Source organism: Rhinolophus sinicus, linkage group LG06, assembly GCF_036562045.2.
Source record: "Rhinolophus sinicus isolate RSC01 linkage group LG06, ASM3656204v1, whole genome shotgun sequence".
Taxonomy (NCBI): domain Eukaryota; kingdom Metazoa; phylum Chordata; class Mammalia; order Chiroptera; family Rhinolophidae; genus Rhinolophus; species Rhinolophus sinicus.
In genome coordinates, this window is record NC_133756.1 from 19,927,836 (window position 1) to 19,951,593 (window position 23,758).

The 23,758-nt window shown below is 38.7% G+C and overlaps 1 protein-coding gene across 7 annotated transcripts in view; it reads right to left on the bottom strand.

Annotated features, from left to right (window-relative positions):
- Nucleotides 1–23,758, bottom strand: part of AGBL4 (AGBL carboxypeptidase 4) — a 1,099,729-nt gene that overhangs the window by 790,045 nt on the left and 285,926 nt on the right. The window lies entirely within an intron of this gene.

Consider the following 23,758-nt stretch of genomic DNA (forward strand, 5'->3'; position numbering starts at 1 on the left):
CTGCAACAATATAGATGGATCTAGTGGGTATTATGCTAAGTAAAATAAGATATGTTAAGTCAGAAAGAGAAAGATAAATGTCATATGATTTTACTTATATGTGGAATCTAAAAAACAAAATAAATGAATAAAACAGAAATGAACTCATAGATACAGAGAACATGTTGATGGAATAGGTGAAAAAGGTAAAGGGATTAAGAAGTACAAATTGGTAGTTACAAAACACTCATGGGGATGTAAAGTACAACATAGGGAATACAGTCAATAATACTGTAATAACTATGTACGGTATCAGATAGGTACTAGATTTATCGGGGTGGTCACTTCATAAGTTATATGAATGTCTAACCATTATGTTGTATACCTGCAACTAATATAATATTGAATGTCAATTGTAATTGAAAATTGAAAAATTACTTCAAAAAGAAAAAAAATTAATTACAAGTGTGATATGTGCTTTGAATGTACCAGCTCATATGAAAAAGAGAAAAAAAAAATCAAAACTCAGGCTTAATCAGTGGAGTCATGGACAATTTCTTTGGGGGTAGTTGATGGTTGAGCTGAAATATGAAGGATTATAAAGGACAGAATGGGTTGTGCATTTCAGGCAAAGAGAACAACCTTTATTCTCCCTGTGCCTAAAAGGTACATGCTGCATTCAAGGGACTGAAATCCCACTGCAGTTCTACTGACGGGTGTGCAGAGATCATGCAGGAGAGCAGTCTGAGCCAAGTCTAGAGACGAGCAACTGCTAGTTCATTAACAGCATTATAGGCTTTGTTAAGGAATTGTGTCTCTGTCCAAAGTATAATGGGAAGGCATAGCTTTGTAATTGATTGGAAAAGTAGATGTTCTTCTTTGCAATACTAAAGCAATATACAAAAATATGAGTATTATAATGTTTTTGCATGTTCCAGTATTTTCCCAGATAAATGTTTCTTTATTAGGCCATCTGCAACCGTTCCGGTGGTCTATTATACAGAAAGCATTGTACTCAGAGCTCCGGTTGGCAGAAGTCCAATGTAACACAAGTTCTACCTCTAAGAAGTTCATGATGCTATAGAAGAGACATAGTATGACTTGCAATTTTGACAGCAATTCTCTGGGATAGGTAACATACTTCCCACTTTACAGCTACAAATGCTAAAACCTCGAGTGCTTGTTAAAGCTGGCCTAGCTAGGGAATGGCAGAGATGCCCAGCCTCCTTCTCTTTTCATGACTTCCCAGTGCTTCGTCTGCTCTCAGAATGAACAAGGATGCTCTCTGGATCCCTGCTGATCCCTCTGGGACGCACCAGTGCTCCCCGAATCTGTCTAACAAGGTAAATCTCAAGCCGTCCCTTTGGGAGCTTTTACATTTCAGTTGGAGGTCAGAGACATGTTGTGCAGTCTATGCCGATGAAGAAAATCAACAGATTAACTCCGTGCCTTCCATGTTCAAATCCCTGCCCATGTGACTATAACTGTAGGTGATAATTCCCTGTGTGAACTGAAAATGGTTACTCAGAAAAATCATGTTGGGATAAATCATATCGCTGGAGACAAGGGGTAGAGTGGGGACTATAAAGACTGAGTCAGCCCAGCCCGCAGGGCCCAGGCTTAGGAGCAGAGAGGGCCGGTGTGGGAGAGAGGAAGTCTGGCTGTCTAAAGCCTTGCTTATTCAAGGCAGTATCAGCATCACAGGAAAAGCAGTTAGAAATGGACACTCTCAGGTCAGTGGCACACTTACCAAATCAGAACCTGCATTTGATGAGATCTCTACTGACTTGGATACAAGTGAAGTTTGAGAAGTACTGACAGAAAAGTACATCCATACTAGGCATATTGGGGTGATCACTTAGCAAAGTATATAAATGTCTAATCACTGTGTTTTATGCCCGAAACTAATATAATATTGCATGTCAACTGTAATAAACAAACAAACAAACAAACAGCAATTTAAACAGAAAAGTACATGCAAAGGAATCTCTACTTCTGATAGCCCAAACGACCGGAAGTTCTATCAGTAATATTGGTATTCTTTCTATTTATCAGAGCCTTGGTCCTCTTTGAGTCTGCCTTCTGTAAACATAAAAACTTCTCCAGCTTTGGAACAGATTGATTGTGACCAAAAGGCCTGGTATGTGGAGTCAGACACATCTGGGTTGGTACCCAAGCTCTAAATCAAAGGTATGGATTTTGGTGTATTACTGAGACCTCTGAGATTCAGTTTGCCTCACTCTAAAACACAGATAACAAACTAACTTTGTCAAATCCAGAGTGGGGTTAGGATAAAACAAGATAACGGATGCTAAAGTGCTTTGTATTTATGTGTATAGAATGCAATTATCGTTGCTATTGTTATTATCAAGAATAACAGTATCCATTCACTCATTCATTCAATCAGTCACATAGCTGTACAGAGAGAAGCTACTGTGTGCCCCACCCTCCCCACCCCGTGCTGTGTGCTGGGGATGAAGAGGGGGATGAGATAGCTGCTCCTGCCCTCAACGAGTGCTCAGGCACTGGTGAAGAAGACAAGACATCTGATATTATCAGCGCCCTAAAAGAGGAGCAGAGCAATATTAGAACCCAGGTCTCTTCGTGTTCAGGCTACTGTTATTTCTCACCATCATAAATTCCAAGAAAATGTGGTGTGTTATGGTGAAAAGCACAGGAAGCCTAGAGCTAGACAGGCTGGATGGCATATTGACTACACCACTTCCCACCTTGGGCAAAAACCTTAAACCTTTCTAAGCCTTAGTGTTGTTGTTTGTAATAACATCTATATGACTGAGCTTAGCTGAGGATATGACAGGTGTGAAAGGGCTAAATAAGCTGTAAGTTGATGGCCATTCATTCAAATAGTCGAGAGTCTATGCTGTGCCAAACACACAGTAGTGTCCCTGGGAAAACAGGGACGAAAAAGAATCTGTTGCCGTCCTCAAATTGCGTCCAGTCAAGTTCAAAGTTGTAATTAATGCTCAAGGAGAAAAGCCTAAGGTATGCGTGCTGGAGTAAGAGGAGCCCAAAACCTCATCTGGAGGGGGTCAAAGGGACAGGCCCAGGAGAGCAAGCTTTGAGAGATGTATTGCATCAATTTAAATGTTTTCAACACTTGTTATCAAGAAAAAAATTGCAAGAGAAAAAAAGCTTAAGCAAGAAGAGCTTATTTTGAATTAAATGTCCAATAAGGCAAAACAAACACTAATAATAATAGTAATAGCTCATGTTTACTGAACACTTATTAAATGGTAAACGCTTTATATGTATTAGCACAATTTAATTTTACCTGTATTGGTTTACTATTATATTTGTGGACTTGCCTGGAAACTCTCATTCCTTGACTTTCTCTGCTATCGGCCAACTATGAAATTCTAGATTTGCCTGCCAAGTTTCAAGACAAACACTATTGGTCCTATTTTAAATTACTTCCCTCCTGCTTTTCCCCTAAGCACTTCTGGACGCCCACCCTACCTCCCATTCTATCGATATGGATTCCATATTTAGATGTACTATTCATTTTTCTCATGTTTAAAAGTGGTCCAAAAAAAAAATGTGTCTTTCAGTGCAGTAACTCCTGTTTTGAAATCCCTATCTGAGCCAAGAACTTTATTTCCTCTTAAGAGGAAATTCTGATGCAGCTAGATTTTAGTCTTAAGCAACACAGAGACATTTATAAAATCCAAGAGCTCTAGGGTACGCCAGAGCCTTAGACTTTGCTACCCAATTGCAACAATATAAATGGAGGTACAAGAGAGAATTAGATTTTAATCAAATTATCTTTTATATAAACTGTTCTTCAATGGGCTCACAGCAAAACATCTTACAAAACAGTATTACAACAGAAAATGTTGCTGCCAATTTAATTGGAGGAGAAAAGAGGTACCAAATTGTGCTTCTCCACACATCCTTAAAATATGTGGTTTCTGTGTCTTCATAAATAGATAGATATGATTTTCAGGGAAATTCATGTCCATGTTCTTTTTCTTTTTCTTGTTTGAATAGAGTTCTTAACTAGGTCATGCTGGCTGTTTGACTTTCAACGAGTTTCAAAAAAATAATTCTTTGATTTTGAAAATTGGGCAATGCATTTTTGATCAGAACAATTGAGTTAGAATGTATCAGTATGATCCAGAACTTCCCCTAACCTCAGAACTGGAGATGATCAAAAGTCTTGTGTCTCTCATGAAAATGTAAGATCTAAATGTAAGTATTTTGAGTCAGAATTTCTCTAAGCATACACCGTGCTATTTTATGCCTGTTTGCGTTTGCTCATGTCTTCCAACTCACCACTTGGAACCCTACTCTTAACCTGGCTAACTCCTAAATATCCTTCAAAAGCCAGTTTAAGTGTCACATCTGGGAAGCCATTCCTGATTCCTACCCTCATCCCCGTACCACAGACTAAGTTAAAAAACTCCCCTTCTTTTTTCAGTTTTATATCCCACATATAAAACTGAAATCAACAAAGGAACAAGACAAAGAAACAAAAACTCATAGACACAGACAATAGTTTAGTGGTTATCAGAGGGTAAGGGGTGAGGGAGTGGTAGATGAGGGTAAATGGAATCAAATATATGGTGATGGAAAGAGAACTGACTCTGGGTGGTGAGCACATAATGTGATATATAGATGATGTATTACAGAATTGTACACCTGAAATCTATATAACTTTACTAACCATTGTCACCCCAATGAACTTTAAATTTAAAAACGTCCTCTTCTTCCCATAATGCTTGTGTTGATGTTACAGCACAAATGCCCTAAATTATTACTGTACGAAGGTAATACTATGTGTTCACCAAACTCCAGTTCCTTTTCCTCCGAGGCACACACAGAATGCATTTCTCAGCATCCCCTGCAGTTGGGTAGGACTATGGACCATGTCTAGCAAAGGGAGTATGCATGGAAGATGATCACTTCATCCAAACCCAATCTGCTACTCTTGCTCTTCCTTTATCTGCCAGTTAGATGCAGAAATCTAGGTCCAACTGACACTGGAGTTGAGTTCCTACTAACCCATGTAACTATATCTAAATGAGAAGTAAACTTTTATATTAATCCACTGAGGTTTGGGGGTTGTTATGGTTTATACTGACTAATAATGAAACGTTTACTTGTCTGTCTTGTCTGCTAGGCAATGCATTTGTTTTTTAAATTTTATTAAATTTATTAAGGTGACATTGGTTAATAAAATTGCATAGGTTTCAAGTATATAATTCTATATCATCCCTGTATATTGCATTGTGTGTTCACCACCCAAAGTCAAATCTTCTTCCATTACTATGTATTTGACCCTCTTTACCCTATTAATTTGTTGCTTTTAGTTTTATACCCCACATGTGAGTGAAGTCATATGGTTCTCAACTTTTTCTATCTGACTTATTTCACTTAGCATGGTAATCTCAAGATCCATCCATGTTGTCACAAATGGCAATATTTTATCTTTTCTTATGGCAGAGTAGCATTCCATTGTATATATGTATGTAGCACGTCTTCTTTATCTAATCATCTATCAAAGGACACTTCAGTTGTTTCCATGTCTTGGCAACTGACAGAATAATGCTGTAATGAACATGAGGGTACATATATATTTACAAATCAGTGTTTTCAAATTTTTCAGATAACCAGAAGAGGGATTGTTGGGTTATATAGTAATTCTATTCTTAAATTTTTGAGGAATCTGCATGCCATTTCCCATAGTGGCTGCACCAACCGGCATTTCCACCAACAGTGTATGAGGGCTCCTTTTTCTCCACAGCCTCTCCAACACTTGTTACTACTTGTCTTGTTGATAACAGCCTTTTTAACAGGTGTGAGGTGGTATCTCATTGCTGTTTTGATTTGCATTTCCCAATAGCTAGTGAAGTTGAGCATCTTTTCATATATCTGTTGGCCGTTTGTATGTCTTCTTAGAAGTGTCTGTTTAGGTCCTTTGGCCATTTTTTAATTGGATTGTTTGTGTTCTTTTGTTGTTGACTTGCATGAGTTTTTTTTTAATATATTTTGGATAATAACCCCTTATCAGAAGTATTGTCTTCAAGTATCTTCTTCGATTTGGTTGGTTGCTTTTTCGATTTGTTGATGGTTCCTTTTGCTGTGCAGAATCCTTTTAATTTGCTAGAGTATGAGTTTCTTAAAGTCAGTGTCTGTGTTTTATTCATCTGTTTCTGTAACATTTAGCAGGATGCTACCAGAGAGTTGGTGTTCAAGCAATAAATATTTATTCCTAGGATGTTTCACACAATTACTTTTCCTTGCTTCTCCAGTAAAACTACTGGTCATTTTTGTTTTCTCTCTTATTTAACAGGACAAAGCAAAGCTCTCTGGATTTGCCTGAGGCAAGAAAATAAATAAATGAATAAGCATCATGTAAGTTCTCTGGAGCTTGCTGAAGCTCAGGTTTCCCAATTCAGGCATGAGAAGATGATGATGGAACAGAATATCCATGAATTATGTGAAGACCAACGATTTTCACATTAGAAATTGGTAGAAAAGATATCCACCAACAAATTAGGGCAACCAATGAACTTTGTTTCACAGACAATTCGGGATTAAAAGTCACAGCCAAGCTCTAACTGATTAATGAATAAAATAGGCAAAATCCCTACTGTCAATCAGAAATTACCTTCAATATTTTTAATAAGGTACTAGTACTGATTAATGCCAATTTGCATCCCAGATATTTTCTCTGGCCTGTTCTATAGCTTGGGAGGCACGTGTATGAAACACACCTCCAATAATACTCTTTGGTCTGCTGAGAGCCTGAATCTCACACTGAGACACTTGGACTCTGCTTGATCGGCCTCAGTGACCTGCACGATGCCATTTTAAGGCCTGAGAGAAACAGAATCTGTAAGATATGTACCCAACCTATCTCCCTCCCACACTAGTAGTTCATGAAATATAAACTCATACTTATTTGAGCCTACCTACACTTTCAAGGGGAAAAAACAACAGTTAAATAGAGCCAAATTCTTCACTTAAAGATGACAAATCCTGGATTTTCCCCTTCCTTCTCTCTCAGAGATGGCTCTCACCAGGAGGTAACCATTATTAAGAAAGCCACATAAGTCTTGCCTCAGGCAGCCCCAGAATGCTTTGCTTTGTCCTGTTTGATAAAAGAGAAACCAAAAATTGCTAGTAATTGCACTGGGGAAGTAAGGAAAAGTAATTGTGAGAAATATCCCAGGTAGCCCAGTGAATAATTACAGCACATGACAGACTAAGGCTTGAAATTAAGGGTACTTATTTTAATTGAACATCTGAAGTGTTGTATTTATACAAAGAAGTTTGAGGGAAATGAACTGATCCCAGCTCCAGCAAGGCCACGTATGTTTGTAAAGAGCCTCACCTTCAGGACTCTGTCTTCGGTAGCGAGGGAGGCCAGTGTTTTAAAGGCTGTAAATGTACAACGTAGACTAATATTTATAGAGACTCCAGGGGTTGGAAAGCACTTGGGGCTTAATTCAGTCACTCATGGGGAGGGGAGGGGCCCTCAACACCATATTTTGGGGAGGAACAGAGTCAAGGGAACGAATGATTAATTCCTGGGGTTGGAGTGAAGTTTACTTCCCAGGTGGGTATAAAGACTGGTGAGGAAATGAAGATCTGACTCCAGAGGAAGGAAAAGAGAAGACAGGTAAACAACTAATCTGTAGAGTCAGCCCTGAAACTAATGAAACTCAAGCTGGTGTTTGTATGTGTGTGTGTGTGGGGGGGGTGGTCTACTCCCTACTTTCCCAGGTCCCTTTTGAGGACCAGGGACGGTCCCAGGTAATATGGTTTATGAACATCAACAATCAAAGTGAATTTGAGATTAGTCACTAACCAAGAAAATACAAACTGTTCCAAATTTCAAGATTTATGTGTGAAAAATCCTTGATAGAGGTTTTCCAAATTTCAAAACAATCCTAAAATTTTACACTACATTACCAATAATGAGTCACGCCACTGAAATAAACTTTTAAAAAGCCATCAAAAACAAAAAACAGATTTGATCAACTATTCTAGAGGAAAGACTAAACTAGCTTTTGTTCTCTCTTTAGAAGATTATATTATAGACTGATGGTCATATCAAGAGGAGATCAGAGTCTGCAGCCAAAAACGTAGGGAAAATTATTATAGAATTATTAGGAATTACAGAATTATACAATTATTATAGAATTATACAATTATTAGGAATTAATTAAAATATACTATTTTAAAATATTTTGTGATGTCTATAACATTCAAAATAATTTAATAATTTGTCAGCTTTTAAAAATTTGTAATTTGTGACGCTTTCTTTTCTTCTTCTAACTCAATGCAAGCTTATATACCTAAGTCTGTATTTGTAACATCATATTATCTTAAGGTAACCCACCAAATTGAATAAACTTAAGGCCCCACAAACTTGGATTCATCCCTCTTCACAAGCATTCATCACTTGCAATGTCAGATTCCTCTGCCAGTGTCCAGCCCAACTTAGAGTCTCTCTCATTTCTGCCTCATCAAAACAGACACCAGGGGAGAAGGGTTAAGGAGAAGAACTCTGGGGCTGAAGCCGACATAAGCTGAGCAGCATGATGTACTGCAAAGGATGCAGGGCTTCTATCAGATGGAACTGGGCTTGAATCCAGCTTCTTTCATAACCGTTAGCTCACCTGTTCCTTAGCATCTTTGAGGTAACTGAGGCTCTGTGACCCGTGGCAAGTTCTTGAACCTCACTGAGACTCAGTTTCCTTCCCCCAAGATGATGAGGAACAGATGAGCTGAGAGTGGTGAAAAAAGCATTTGACGAACTGTAAACTGTTGCATACAGGAGTATTAGGAGTAAGTGATTTGGCTAAAGCCACATGTAATAGAATTAGGACTTAGGGCCTAAGTCTTTCTTGCCCAAGGCCCATGCCTGTCCCCATCATACTATGATGCCGCCACTAAATAGCCACACCTTGCCTGTGCCCCACTCATGTTTATGGACATTATTTGGGGTATTCAGGAAATCAAAATGTAACCTTGATCTTCCTTCTGTTCCCCCACCCACATACCGTGTTTCCCCGAAAATAAGACCTAACTGGAAAAAAAGCCCTAGCATGACTTTTCAGGATGACATCCCCTGAACATAAGCCCTAATGCATCTTTTGGAGCAAAAATTAATATAAGACCTGGTTTTATTTTCAGGGAAACACAGTAGTCCTGCACAAGCCTAGGCCTCAGCTGTGTGTTCACATCATTAGGCCGGTGAATGGTTACCCAGGGCGACCAGCTTCCAGTCAACCAGGATTGACCTACTACTTAGGGTTATTTTTTAAGTCCTTATCTTTCAGAAATATATACTGAAGTGTTATTGTAATAAATTATACAAAAGGGAATTTACTTAACAATAATACAGTAGAAGAGGAGTTAGAAGAAAGGGAGTAGTGATGAAAATGAAAAATGATTAGCTATGAGTTGATCATTGTTGAAGCTGGATTTTGAGTACATGAGGTTCATTACACTATTTCTGTTTACCTTTGTATATATTGAAAATTTTCCAGAGTAAAAAGTGAAACAAAAATGAGTTATTGAGTTCCACCCTAGATGCACTTGGGGCTTTATTCTAGCCCTTCCTCAATTTGCCTCCTGGCATTTATCGTTTGCTCCATTTATTTTCAATTTTTGTCATAACTATATAAGCCAAAATCATTATGGTGTGGCAATAATATTAATAATATGAATAAAAGCCTCCATTTTTTTTCAAATGCTTGTTCTGCGTCTGTCCCAGTGCAAAGTAATTTTCCTTTATTGTCTCATCTGATCTTCATAAGAACTCTGTGAAGTTCACTACTACTGAGTTTATGGATGAGGAAACTTAGGTTAGGGAGATTATATAACCTCATCAAGGTCTACAGTAAGTGATATATTCAAATCTTTTACCTTAACCACTATGTTAGTTGTTTTCCAGACTCTGCTTTATACTCTAAGAAGATGCAAAGCTACAGCAGGCCACTACCTATCTGGAAGCAGAGGAAGTCTTATAAAAGTGAAGGAAATGGCCCTCAGTTTTCTCTGGTATTTCTCACACACCAAATCTGAAGAATACACATTACCTGTCCTGCTTATACATGATATATCGTACAAGGCCAGAAGGACTCAACATCTTTCCTTTCACAAGCTTAAATCCAAAATAAGAGAACACAAATGTCAACAGATGTAATGAGGCATTTACTTTTTGACATAAGAAGAAAAAGAATATAACAACCATAAAACAGGCAGGAGGGAAGAGAGGGAAAAAAGCATTGATTTAACACTGATGTACTTGGTACTTGACATATGCAATATATTGCCGTTTACAACCTCAAGTCCTACAGAAAAGGGTGGACCTCATTAAGTAATACATGTTGGGTTCTGCTGAGCACCTCAAAAGTGGAAGTTGAGGGGAATGTGGGCTAGGACTTGAAGAGATCTGAATATCCTGCATAATAGAGGGAAAACCTGGAACTGGGGAAGGAAGTATAATCTAGGAGAAGGGGAAAAAGCACCAAAAGAGGGTGAAACCATGTAATACCATAAAGGACAACGTGAACAGTGAAAAAAAATCCCTGGGTGGCAGAGTAGCTAATAGACTATTTTTGGTTACCTACGTTTTTCCCACATAAAAACTATGGGGGAGCTTACCTGTGAACCTCGGGGGACCACACTATAAGTGCATGGCTTCACACACTCGTAGTGGGGTAAAGGAGAGAAAAAATTTAATTTTGAGCTAGTCCCAAGACCACAAAGCTAAATATTCCAAGAAGATTCCAGATGGCTGAGTCTGGCTACTGATGTAGCATTTCTAACAGCAGTGAGAACACCACAGGGAGGTGAGAGAAAGGGGGAACATGATCAGAGGTCCTTTTAAAATATTCGTCTGCTGTTTTAGGCTACCTGATTAGAACAGCAATAGAAGTCGAACCAGCTGAATAGACCTGAACTGCCACAGGTATTCTCCTGCCTAGAGCTTAAACGGCTATGAAGCTCGACTTCCTCCATCCAGAAGCCCTTCAATGCCAAGAAGCAGATTCAGATCACGGGCAACATATTTGATCTGTGAAGTGAAAAGGTCTGCTTCCAGGTCAGCAGTAAGAGTAGTTTCAGTTTCCCCACAATAATGGAAACCTGTGGCGCCCCTCTCATTGGATTCAGCCAGCGGAAGAGACTCAGAGCCAATTGGGTCCACTCTGAGCAGGAAGGAGATACATTACTCCTCATCCTCAGCCTTGGCTCTGGGTTGGCCACTGTGAGGTCATCTCCTCCCATCAGGATATTTGTATTAACAGTGATTCTTTTTTCTTCAAAATTTCCCAGTCAATCTGGTCAGCGACTTTTACAAAAGATACCATTGGGTAGTTCTTTATGAGCTACCACAGAGCTGATGTGTCTGCAGTGGTGAGCAGAAGAGTTAAATTCCAGATCATACATCCCAAACTGGAATAACTCAGATTCCACTTCAATTAAAGCCCCGTCTCGTTTAGCAGCCTTTCCAATAGCATTCTCCAGCAGTTCCTGAGTTGCTTTACACACTAGGCAGAGGTGGCCAAACGTTTCCTATAAAGGGCCAGATGACATATATTTTCAACTTTGTGAGTTATATAGTAGTTTCTGTCACAACTATTCAACTCTGCTATTGTAGCATGCAATCAGCCATAGACAATTCATAAACATATGAGTGTTGTTTTCCAATAAAACTTTATTTACAAAAACAGGCAGTGCACTGGATTTGGCCCACTTACCCCTCCTCTAGGATGTTAGTAGAAAACTGCTTTATGCTTTGGGTTCGTAGCTCCCTTCCCTCATTTACCCTTAACGACATTCTTCAGTTCCAATACTCATGGCTTTCTTGAAGTTTAGAGCAGTAATAAGGAGAAGCACATTTCGGCCTGAACTGCACATTTCTGCCGCCGAGAGTTCCTATGGCTCACACTGAATGCTAGAACTAACAGGATGACATCTGAATCGCCGTCCAGGTCAGCAGTGTGACAGCAGAGTGAAACTCACTTTTCAGTATATCCAGCCTTATCAACAATAAGACATACTCCTGTGTGTGTTTGCACCAGTCTAGATTTATTCGTGGTGCCCTTCTTTTTTCTCCCCTCCCACAACACTCAATGTCTTACTGATGTGCTCTGCAGTCTGGGTGACACCTTTTACTGCACGGCAGTTCTTTCGTCCCTAACATTTACATCATCATAAAGGCCAGCTGAGCCTAGAAGCTCTGATAGGTATTTCCAGCATAAAGAACTACCTCAATAGAGGGGTTCGTTCCATCGGAGTCAAAGATCCCTCTGGCAATGATTTTTGACAACAGGCTTAGTTCTGGCCTAGGTTTGTGGCACCCAGGAAGAGGCAGAAACTGCTATAGGCAATAATGAGTGCTTTTAATGCTTCCAGCTAAAGAATCTGAAGGACAGATAGGTCTAATATTCAATTTGAAATTGTCTGTGATACAATATAAACCTACCACCTATTTCCCCAAATCTTAAAAATCAACTGCATATTCAATACACGTATGAGTGGAGTTTTGAGGGAAATTGACTACCTTAGTTCAGGTTCTCAGAATTTTTTCCATTAATACCTTACTGATCTCCCTGCCATTAATTCTCTCTCTCTCCGATTTACTCTCCCTAGCAATGCCAGAGTGATTTTTTTTCTTTTAAACAAAAATTTCATCATGTCACTCCTCTGCTTTAAATCCTTCACTACCTCCTCTTGAGCTTCAGGAAAAGTTCAAACTCCTCAGCGTGATATTCAAAACCCTTCCTTAATTCTATAGCTGAATGCTCTGCCACTCCTCCTGCTTACAGCCCATATTCCTGACAGTAAATAGTCACAGTTCCTTGATGAGACCGTATTCTTGCTCATCTCAGGTACTTCCCAAATAGAATTCCCCCGCTTGGAATGTGTTTCCTGTTAGCCTTTCTCTGCGTAATTGCTTATCTTTCAGGCAAAGGTCATGTATCACTTGTGCCTGGTCGGCCTTCTCTGATCCTCAAGTCCACAGTCTGGCTTGGATGTTCCTGTTTGATTTTAGCAAAATATCCTGCACTTATTTCTATATGCTATCCTGTATTTATAATTGATTGCTTACCTGTCCTCACCCACCTATATGAATTCCCGAACACAAGGACTGGATTTTCTTCCTTTCCATCTTACCTGACATGGAGTAAGTACACAGTATGTAATTTTGAATAATGAATTAAATTAATGATAGTTCCTTAGGTGCTAATGGAAAACACTTCAAAACCTAGAAGACAAGAGTTAGGAGATGTCTAAAGCTGTATAAGTAAACATGTATTTTTGAAGGTGCATTAAATTATAAAATGCACATAGGAAAGTACATATGTCATAAGTGTAAAGCCTGACAAATTCTTTTCGTAATCTGAGCACATTTGTAAAACTAGCAATCAGATCCAAAAAACAGAATATTAACAGCATCTTAAATATTTTCCACTCATGCTCCCTTCACATTACCCAAAACAAGGATAACCACTGCCCTGACTTCTAATGCATAGTTTAGTTTTGCATGCTTTTGCACAACATAAAAATATAATCATGCAATGTATACTCTTTTGTGTTGGCTTTTTTCACTCATCATTATGTTTGTGAGATTCATCCATATTGTTGCGTGTGGTTATACATCACTCATTCTCATTGCTGCGTAGCTTTCCATTGTGTGACTAACATAGTTTATTCATCCATTCTGTAGCCATTCTATTGTTGACAGGCATTTTGGTACTTCCCAGCTTGGAGCTACAATAAATAGAGCTGCTATGAACACGTCTTTTGGTAAACATAAATACATATTTCTGTTGAGTACACACTAAGAGGGTAATTTCTGGGTAACAAGGTATGCATATACTCAGCTTTGCAAGACACTGCCAAAAATGTTTTCCAAAGTAATTGCACCAACGCAGAGCTTCTTTTAATTCATGAAGTATGTTAAGCTCATAGAAAATCTCTATGTAAATACAAAGTACTGTTATTAACTCAATGCCTCATTTGCACAAGATCATCTTGTTCCATAGCAATTAAAAATAACATCTTTGATTAGATGAAATCAAATATCTACTCGGATTTGCATTTATAATCTAGATGTGTCACACTCTTTTCGCTAATCCAAATTAGATTTTGACATGCTTTCAAATGTGTCAGTGGAAAGACAAATGTTGGTTTACTGTTTTTAAAAGCATATCAGGTCATATATGTTCGTTATGTTGACACTTCCTTTAAAATGTCCAGAATTGGCTGTATGCGATGTCAGAGGGGTAGTAGATGGGGGGAGGGGGATTATCACTTTGTCAGGGATATAAATGATAAATGTCTAACTATTATATTGTTTTGTACACCTGAAACTAATAAAAAAAATATGGAATTAGCCATATACTAACAAATAAGTGCTTCCAGAATTTTCTGAAAGGAAAAAACATCATACCATGTAGACCTTGGATGAGGAATTTTTTTTTTTCCTATCCTGGTGTACTAAATATACATTTTAAAAAATAAAATAAAATGTCCAGAATTGTACACTTGAAACCTATGTAACTTTAGTAACCATTGTTATCCCAATAAACTTTAATAATAAAAAAAAAGAAAGAAAGAAAAGTCCCGGTTTGTCAAGTGATTGGAAATGACACTGACATATAAATCCAATATTTTCTATATCTCCATTATATATTTTGCACTATTCATATACTTTTTTAAAAATCTGATCCACCAATCCCTAGAATTTATGTCATCATAAACATTCCATGGAGTAAATGGTTCACTTCTTTACATTAACTATTTTAAACTTTAAATTTATTATTATACTAATAATAGTCAGTACAGAAAAAATGCTTAGAAAAAAAAGGAAATATATAGCATGAAGAAGATAAAAATCACTGGTAATCCTACTTTGCACAAAAATTGTTAAAACCGGTGCATATTCCTCCCTATTTTTCCTATATATTCTTGTACATATGTATGTATTTTTAAAACAAAAATAGAGAATCATGTTATACATACATTTTACCTGGTTTTAATTTTTATCTATAATCTCTCCATATCAAATTACATAAAGTTTTAAAGCTCAAACAAAATGGCATAGCATGTTAACATGTATTTATCAGTTTAAGCAACAGCTCAATTCCCATTCTTTCACAAATATTATGAAAGTATAAAATGCCCACAGCACTTGGTTAGATGCTATGGGTATTGGTATCGTGTCACTGGAAAGAATATCATTTTAAGGATTGGGAGAGCTGGATTTGGATCCTGGCCTTACCACTATGTAGCTGTGTTTTCTAGAACCAGTTACTTGATCTATCTAAGCCTATGCTTACTCATCAAAAAAATAAAGTAACAAAATATACTTCACATATTTATCATGAGGATTGGATGAAATAATACATAGAGAATTCTTGATATGGTGACTGGTACATAAAAGGTATTCAATAAATTTGCTTAAATCTGAACCTGTGGGAAGCACAAAAAGTTACTGTCAATGTCCTTCAGTAACTCATAATCGAACAGCAGAGCTGCGGTAATTACATAAATCAATAAGAGGAAGAAATCCATTTTCATTGATGAAATGCCTCCGGTGTGGCCAGGGCAATGCTGTACACTTTCCCTTTTACTATAAGAGGCTACACTGTGCAGAGAGAATGAAAGGATCCCTGGAGCGAGGGGCTCCTATTCCTGTATTGTATACTTGAGAGAAGCTGCCTTCTGACAGAGACCCCTGGGAAGGCTGCTGAATTGGTGGTGCAAAGGTCTTTGAAGTTTTGATAAGAAGACAGGGTGAGTAGAAGCAGAAACAAGAAAAACTGTCCTGTCAGAGATTTCAGCTGTTTTCTATTTTGCAAAAGGTACAGATCTGAATTCCACTTTTCCTGAATGTCATTCTGTTGTGTGTTTTTTCTGGGAAGTCACCTAAATGGCCCTTTTGGTTGCACATAAGTAAAGCAAAGATCCACTTCTGACCTGAATATAAATATCTGAGAGATTTTGGCTAGATTGAAAGAAATTGTTCTGTATAAAAACATGAAAGGTTTCCCATGTTGTAGATACAGATATATCTCTGAAAACTGTTTCTTTGGAGAAATGTGTTTTCTTTGGAAAGGCTTGATTTGTGCTGTGCCAGCGAATTGCTATCTGTTTTTGAGGTGATGTGTGTGTGATGTGAGTGTATGAGTGAGTGTGTATGTGTGTGTGTGTCCACATGATAGCTTAAAGAAGACGAAAAAAGCAGTTTTTATGGGAACTTTGCAGAAAATGGGGAGCAAAGAGTGCTGTTTTGGGTCCCCAAAACAAAGCAAAGGCACAAAGTAGCCATTCTATCCACTTCAAAACATATTGTCATCTCACTCTGGCACTCCAAGTACTGAGGCCACGAAGGCCCAGAGGCAGCCCCTGGCATTGACATTGGCACATGCCCTCCTCTCTACCCAGAAGTCTCTGTTTTCTCTCTCAGACTAGCTATCTCCTCATCTTTAAGCTTTCTTGTTAAATGACTAACCCTAAACAAGGCCTTTCCTGGTACCTACTATCATTTTATCTCATAGAACTTTATTCTTTTTCTACATTGCCCATATCACAGTTCGTTATTATATATTCATTTGACTGTTTATTTAATGTATATTTGTTCTATTATTCTGTAAGTTCTATGGTAGCAGAATTATGTCTGTTTGTTCATAAAATCAGTGATTGGCATTTTAGTTGGCAATTAAAAATGTTTGTTGAATGAATGCATTCATCTAATCCAGTCTTGAGCATAAAAATAGTTTATTATGTTTATTGTCTCTCTCTTCTAATCAGTAAGATCTATAAGAGCAGGGATTTAAAAATTTTTTTTCATTGATATATTTTTAGCACTTATATTGTATGATGCATAGTATAGTCTCAATAAATATTTAAATTAACATATGAATAAATTGTGTCATGTCCACAATGATGATGATTCGGTTTGTTCAAGTTACCTTGTTGGTCAGAGAACATTTATTGGGGGGAACTGGAGACCAAGAGGAGAAACATGTCAGAACCCACATAGGGTCTGTAGCTGACAGACCAGTTGGAAAGCACATATGAGAAATCCGCTTAAGGGTTTCTGAAAATATCACGGTGCACTAAGGGGAACTGTGTGTTCTGCCCAGGACAAGAACACAACCTCTGATTGGCTGTGCTATTATACAAGGTCATTAGAGGAGGTACACTTGGCCGAAGTTGGTCAGTAACCTGGGAGACTTCTTAGAGGAGCTGACGCATGGGTTCACGCTTGATGCATCAGTAGCAGTTGCCAGGAGATGACCAGGAAAGAAGGGACTAGCAAGTGCAAAATAGAGACCTGTGAAGGCATGCCACGTCTGCTAATGACCATAGGCCAGTGTGTTTAGAAGGTAGCTTGCCTGGCAGGAAGTAGCACTCAGGTGCTTTGAGACTCCTGGTTAATGGATGACAATCTTCCCTGTCCTTTCTGTCTACAAGGTCCTTGGGATGAGACTGTGGCCAGAAATCTGAGTTTCAAAAACTTAGCTTTTTTCCACTGGTATCTGTCTTCAATTGTTCTTTTTTCTTAGTTTATGTTTTTGGTTTGCACGAAAGCCACTTTGCCCTCCTATGTGGAGGATAAATGTAAAACTAGAGAGATCAGTAATTAAGGAGCTCTTCAATAATCCAAATAAGAGATGGAGATAGTATGAAGAAAGATGGTGGTAGTGGAGATGGAGATGAATGGATTTGAGGGATATCTGAGAGGCACAATTTGCAGAATTTGGGTGATGATTAGTGCAGCAAGCAATACTTTTTTTTTTTTTTTTTTTTTAGAAAATGGCACATTCTACTGTCTCCAGGGGTCAGGGAAGAGAAACTGAGCTGAGCTCTAGCAAAAAGCAGGCAAAATTCCAGTAACTACAGCAATCTGTCTGAGCATTCACATCAAAGGGATGCTTAGGTGGCAACCACTGTTCTTTTCCTACTTGAGTCCTGGGAGGGAATTCCCAGAGAATGGAAGAAAGGATGAAGGCAGAGGGAGGGAACAGTGTATATTAATGATGATAATGTCTGTTTATCCTTTTAGGAAGGATTTAGTTGTTTGAGCAGTGAAACTGTGGTAAGAAAGTGTTTGCTGAAAGTTAAGCGTGAATACAATTTTATTGCTAGAAATGAGGAAATTTTGGCAAATTGCTCAAAGGGAAACCAAGGCAGTGAGATACAGATCAGAGGAATCCGATTTCCCTGAGAACTCATCAGGGGTCTTGTGTTAGACTTCCACAAATGGGGATAGATTCAGAGAAGCAGATAGTATGAGGAAGGTGAACCTAGGCAGTGGGACTAGAATCCACAAATATTTGGAAAAAGAAATGTACATGGTATTTTCAGGAAAATTGAAACCATTTTCTAAGTTCCTTTCAGTAATGACTATCTCATTTACCATTGTATCCTTAACGCTCAGCACAGGATATAAAACAGTGTAACACTCAGCAAATATTTCTTAAATAAACAAAAATTGTGCATGAGAAGAAGTCTTTAGGTGGGGGGCTGGTAGAAAATGGTGCTAAATAAACTTTGAAAGTGACCTTGTAGAGCGCCAGGAGTGTCAGGGTAAGGAGCACAGACTTCCTTCTGTGAGCAGAGATCCATCAGCTCACATAACATAACCTTTCTCAGGGGAGCTGCACGTGACCAAGACTCCCCTACGTGAGACCCGGCCGTGTCTTGCTAAAAGCTTAAAAGTAGTTCACTCATATTTACTGAGCAGATACTCCTTGCAAGGCTCTAAGCTGGCCCTAAAGGATAGATCAGACGTAGCCTGACTTTCAAAGAGCTCATGGTTTAGTGGGAAAAGCAGGCATATAAACAAAAATTATAACATAATATGAAAACAAGCAATAATAGAAGAGTTGCTGGGGGTTACGTGGGAAGGCTATTCCAAGCAGAGGGAACATCACATGCTAAAACATGGATTACAAATAGGTGATTCTTGGGAGTTATGAAATAGTAGCAAATTCTAGTTGGAGCAAAATGAAATGTCAGCTTGCATGTGTATCTGTCTATCTATCTACCTGGTGATCTGTCTATCTTCTTACCTATATAAAATTTATGAATAGCCAATTTATTTGAGAGTATATTGAGGTTATCAAAGTCACTTTTCTTATGAACAAACCTCTGTACACTGGAATATGGTTAAAGGTACGACTTATTTTACATAACTTTTAAAATGTAAATGTAAAAAAAAAAGTTTCAGACAATATACTTCCAAAATCCTTTTACCTGTATTAGATTTTAAGTTGGCTCAGACTGTGTCAATGCCTGGTCTGCCAGGTAACATGGTTGCCGTCTCTACTTTTCTGCCTAGGAACAAGTCTAGGTCTCAAAAACTCAGGACTATGAGGATGGAAGAGAAAATCAAATCCTAGCACCTCATTTTCTAGAAAGAGAAATTGAAACCACAGGAGGGAAGGCATTTGTCCAAGACCCCACAGTAAAATGGGGGTACAGCTGGTCCTGGGAGGCAGGCTGTCTGACATTCAGGCTTATATTAACCACAACCAGTGCAGTAGCAGATATTGCCACATCTATAGGCCCCCTAAACATGATTACACGGAGTCTGAAACTCAGAAACAACGTTCTGTTTTGATCCTAACTCTGTTTCCACCTGAAACAGCTAAGGAGTTCTTGAAATATGCTGTATTTCAAATCACTTAGTTTAAAATAATCTTCACCATTAGCACAGTCTCTTAAGGTTAGGTCCCCAAGAAAAAACTCAGATAAGAGATCTAAGTTCAGAAAATATCTTTAGATTAACACGTGTGCATTATTCAGAACTCTCTCAGTTGCATATAGTAACAGAAAAACAATGATCAGCTTTTTAAATAAGAACATTTACTGGCTCTTAGAACAAACTGAAAAACTAGATTAGGAACTCAAACAATGCCCACAAAACTCTCTTCCTTCCATTCAGATTTTGTGTCTCTGTTGGCCTCATTCTCTCAGTTTTCTTCAAGACAAAGAGATGCAGCTTTTAGCATCTACGGGGTTCCATCCTTCATGGCTTACACATCAAAGTGAAAGACAGACCTCTCCTTCCTGGCTTCCAAAAGAAAAGTCTGAAGAATGACTCTTAGTGGTCCCTCTGGCCTGCATCTCTTGCCCACCCATGAACTTATCACTCTGGCCAAGGGGACAAGAGTCCATGATACTAGGTGAGTCCAGAGTCAAATGTCAGTCTCTGTGATTGGAGGGGTGAAAAATGACAATTGCAAACCACATTGGAACCACAAGGCATGAGGGAGGAACTATTTCCCAAAGGTAAGAAAATATTACCAGAAAGAAGGAAAGAATGCTAGCAAACTGAAACAGCAGATGTCGTCTACAAATGGTATTTATGGTGAAGGTTCTTTAAACTAAAATGGGGATTTGAAATAGAACATATTTAAGACTGAGGTAGGAAAATTAAAATGCATGCTATTTAAGAATTAGTTGGGACATGTAAGATGGAAAATAAGACAGGTAGGGATTTAAAATTAGGTAAATTTTAGTTAATTTTGAATATGTGGTTAACAGTTAAGAGATAGGAATTTATGACTGAAGCAGGGTTTTTAACCTGAGGATATATAAGATTGATCAATACGTACAATGAGGAATGTTAAAATAAAAAATAATATTTATAATTTAGAACTTAAATTTATTGAGTTCCTTCAACAGGTAACCCTTCTCAATTTAGGGCTCTCTGAAGGCAATAGTCAAGGGAGAAGAGACTAGTTTGGAAAATCTAAAATCTCTATTTAAATCCTGGTTCTACCCAGGCTCTAATCTGAAGCCAGAGATATAATTTTGAAAGTCATCAGCTTATAAGAGCTCATTAAAGACATGGCATTAGATAAGCATCCTTAGGAAAAGAGATAAAGTGGGAAGAGCCAAGGGCCCAGAACAGAAGCTCTAGGAACACTAATATTTAAAGGCTGCCCAAGGTAGGACTCCAACATGGGAAGCAGTACAGATGAGGTAAGTCTAGCCAAAGCTCTATACTGACTACAGTCTTGCACAGTGGTTGCAGTTCTCCATATACCTGAAGAAATTACTCACTGTTCTTTTAGATCTTTTGGAAATGCTTGATGGAGTCATTCCTTTATTCATGTAATATATAGTTTGGGGAGCCTACAAAAAGCAGTAAGAGGCAAAATAAACATCTTCAAATTAACTGTGTAACTATTATTTCAAAAGGAAATTTTCAAAGGAGTAGTTGAATCTGGCTGCCACAATGAAGTGGAAACATTTGGCTCAATCCTTTTGAGGGAAAAGATGAGGGGATTTACATGACAGGAATAATCTGCAAGGAAAGAAGAAAACTTTCAGTAAATCTTCCTGATTCCAAGTTGGCTCTATAAAAATACAAAGCTCCAAGTTTCACTAGGGCAGCCTCAGCTGCAAAGCTTTCTATAATGGTTTTCCATTGCTGTGTAGCAAATTACCACAAACTTAACAGGTTAAATAAAACAGTTTTCATTAATTAGTTTAGTGTTGTAGGTCTGAAGTATGGCATGGTGTGGCTGGATTCTCTGCTCAGGGTGTCACAAGGCTGAAATCAAACAGGGCCGGGTAGGTGGTGGTGGTGGTGGTGGTGTGTGTGAGTGTGTGTTGGGGAGGCAGGATCTGCTTCCAAGCTCATTCTTGTTGACAGAATTCAGTTCCTTGTGGTTGTAGAACTGAGGTACCTATTTCCTTATTGGTTTCACCTGGGGGGTGCTCTTACAGAGTCCCCACACATTTCTTGCCACCGGGCCCCCCGCCCCCCATCTTCAAGCCAATAACAGCATGTCAAAGCCTCCTCATGGTACTTTGAATCTCTTATCCCTAGACCCAAATTTAAAAGTCTCATTCAATTGGGTCAGGCCCATGCAGATAATCTTCCTGTTTTAAGGTCAACTGATTTGGAAACTTAATAACATTTGCAAAATCCATTTTGCCATATAACCTAAAATAACCATGACAAGTGATTTCTCATCATGTTCCTAGATTACACCCGTAGTCAAGGAGATGGAATTCTCCAGGATGTACATATCATAGGAGGCTGGAGAGAACCATGGGGAGCATCTTAGAATTGTGCCAACCACACTATCCTAAACTAGTAAAAATCAAAGCTATCACACTTTCAAAATTGAATTCAAGTACATCTACCTTTTATGAAGCCTTTTTTTAGTCCATTCCATCTCCCAAACCAGGTAAGAATAGCTATTTCCAACTTTGATTAAAACACCTGTAACAAGTTAGTATGCTAACTTAGTTATACAACTATCTTTCCTTGATAGTAGGAGGTTCTCAGACTGGCCTGATTCACTGCTTTACCTTCAGTGCCCAGTATGGGGACTGGCACAGAATGGGTGTCCAGACTATTGCTGAGTGAATGGAAAAATGATACCCCAGTTGGTAAGCTGTAACACTGCTGCCTTCGAAACAACTCGGAAGCACAGTTAGTCAGGAAGGCGGGGTGGCTGAACAAACAAGTGCAAAAGCTACTGAGCCCACAGACATATAATAAGAGACAAACTTTCGGTCACTTCCTTCTCTTCTTTTTCTCCTTTGGGCCAATACTAACTCTTCCAACTATGTTCTGGATTCCTATTTTTCCAGTCTCTGCCAAGATATCCCCCATACCCTCTCCCTCCTAAATTTTCAAGCATGTGCCCTCTATTGGTTCTTTCACCTCAGTCTAAAACTCTCCTGCTTGATTATGTTTCCAGTTCAAGGTAGAGTCCATTTCCTCCACACCAACTGCTAGTCTTCTAGTCTACCTGTCATCTGGATGAACTGACGTACCTGCCTCCAGCCTTGCCCTCCTCTGATCCATCCCTCACACTGATGCCAGAGAGAGTTCATCCCTCACACTGATGCCAGAGAGAGTTGTAAAACACAAACAAAAATATGTCATTCCTGTGCTTAAAACTCTTTAATATGTTCCTATCACTTACTGGGTCAAGGTCAAGCTCCTTAATATGTATGGCATTTGAAACTGTGCAATCTGTATTTCTGGGATATTTCCTGCTATTCCACCATCTGTCACCCCTGCCCCTACCTTCACCCTATGATTACATGAGGGTTCAGAAGTCTCTGAGCAAAAAGCATGTGCTTTTACCATCTACTGTATTTTCTCACGTTGTTTCATCTACCTGGAATGTCATTCCCTGATATCTTCACAGGGAGAATTAATTATTCTCTCTTCGTGCACATGACTCTGTTTTAGCACTTATCACATAAAACAATGTTTCTCCTCTGATTTCAAGCTCTCTGATTGTGCACTAAAGATGAGTTCCCAGAACAAACAGGATAAAAATGATCGCTCAGGACTTCATCCTCTCCTCCAAGTGTTTGCTGGCTGCTGCCTCTGTGCCAAGCACAGTGCTGTGTGTGCTGGAGACACAGAAGGGAGCCCTCCAAAGATGCTCGAGGGCACTCCTTTCCACCATCCCCGACTGCCACTAATACAGTCAGGTACACAGTAGATGCTCATGTGAGGGACACGTGCCAGAAAACTCCAGCTTAAGACGAATTAGCTCTTCCATTTTTCTTTGTATCCCTAGCATCTACCAATGAGCCTGGCAAGTAGCAGTGCTTAATAAATGTTTATGAATGGAAGGCAACTGATCCTGCGCAGATGGAATGAGGCAGCTAAGGCCACCAAACGGAATTTCTTCTTAAGGGCTATTATCTATACAATGCAACCTTTCATTGACACATTCTTTAAGATGTGATTTTTTAAATAATGTTATATCCCGCCTAAGCCATTAACAATGGGAAACTA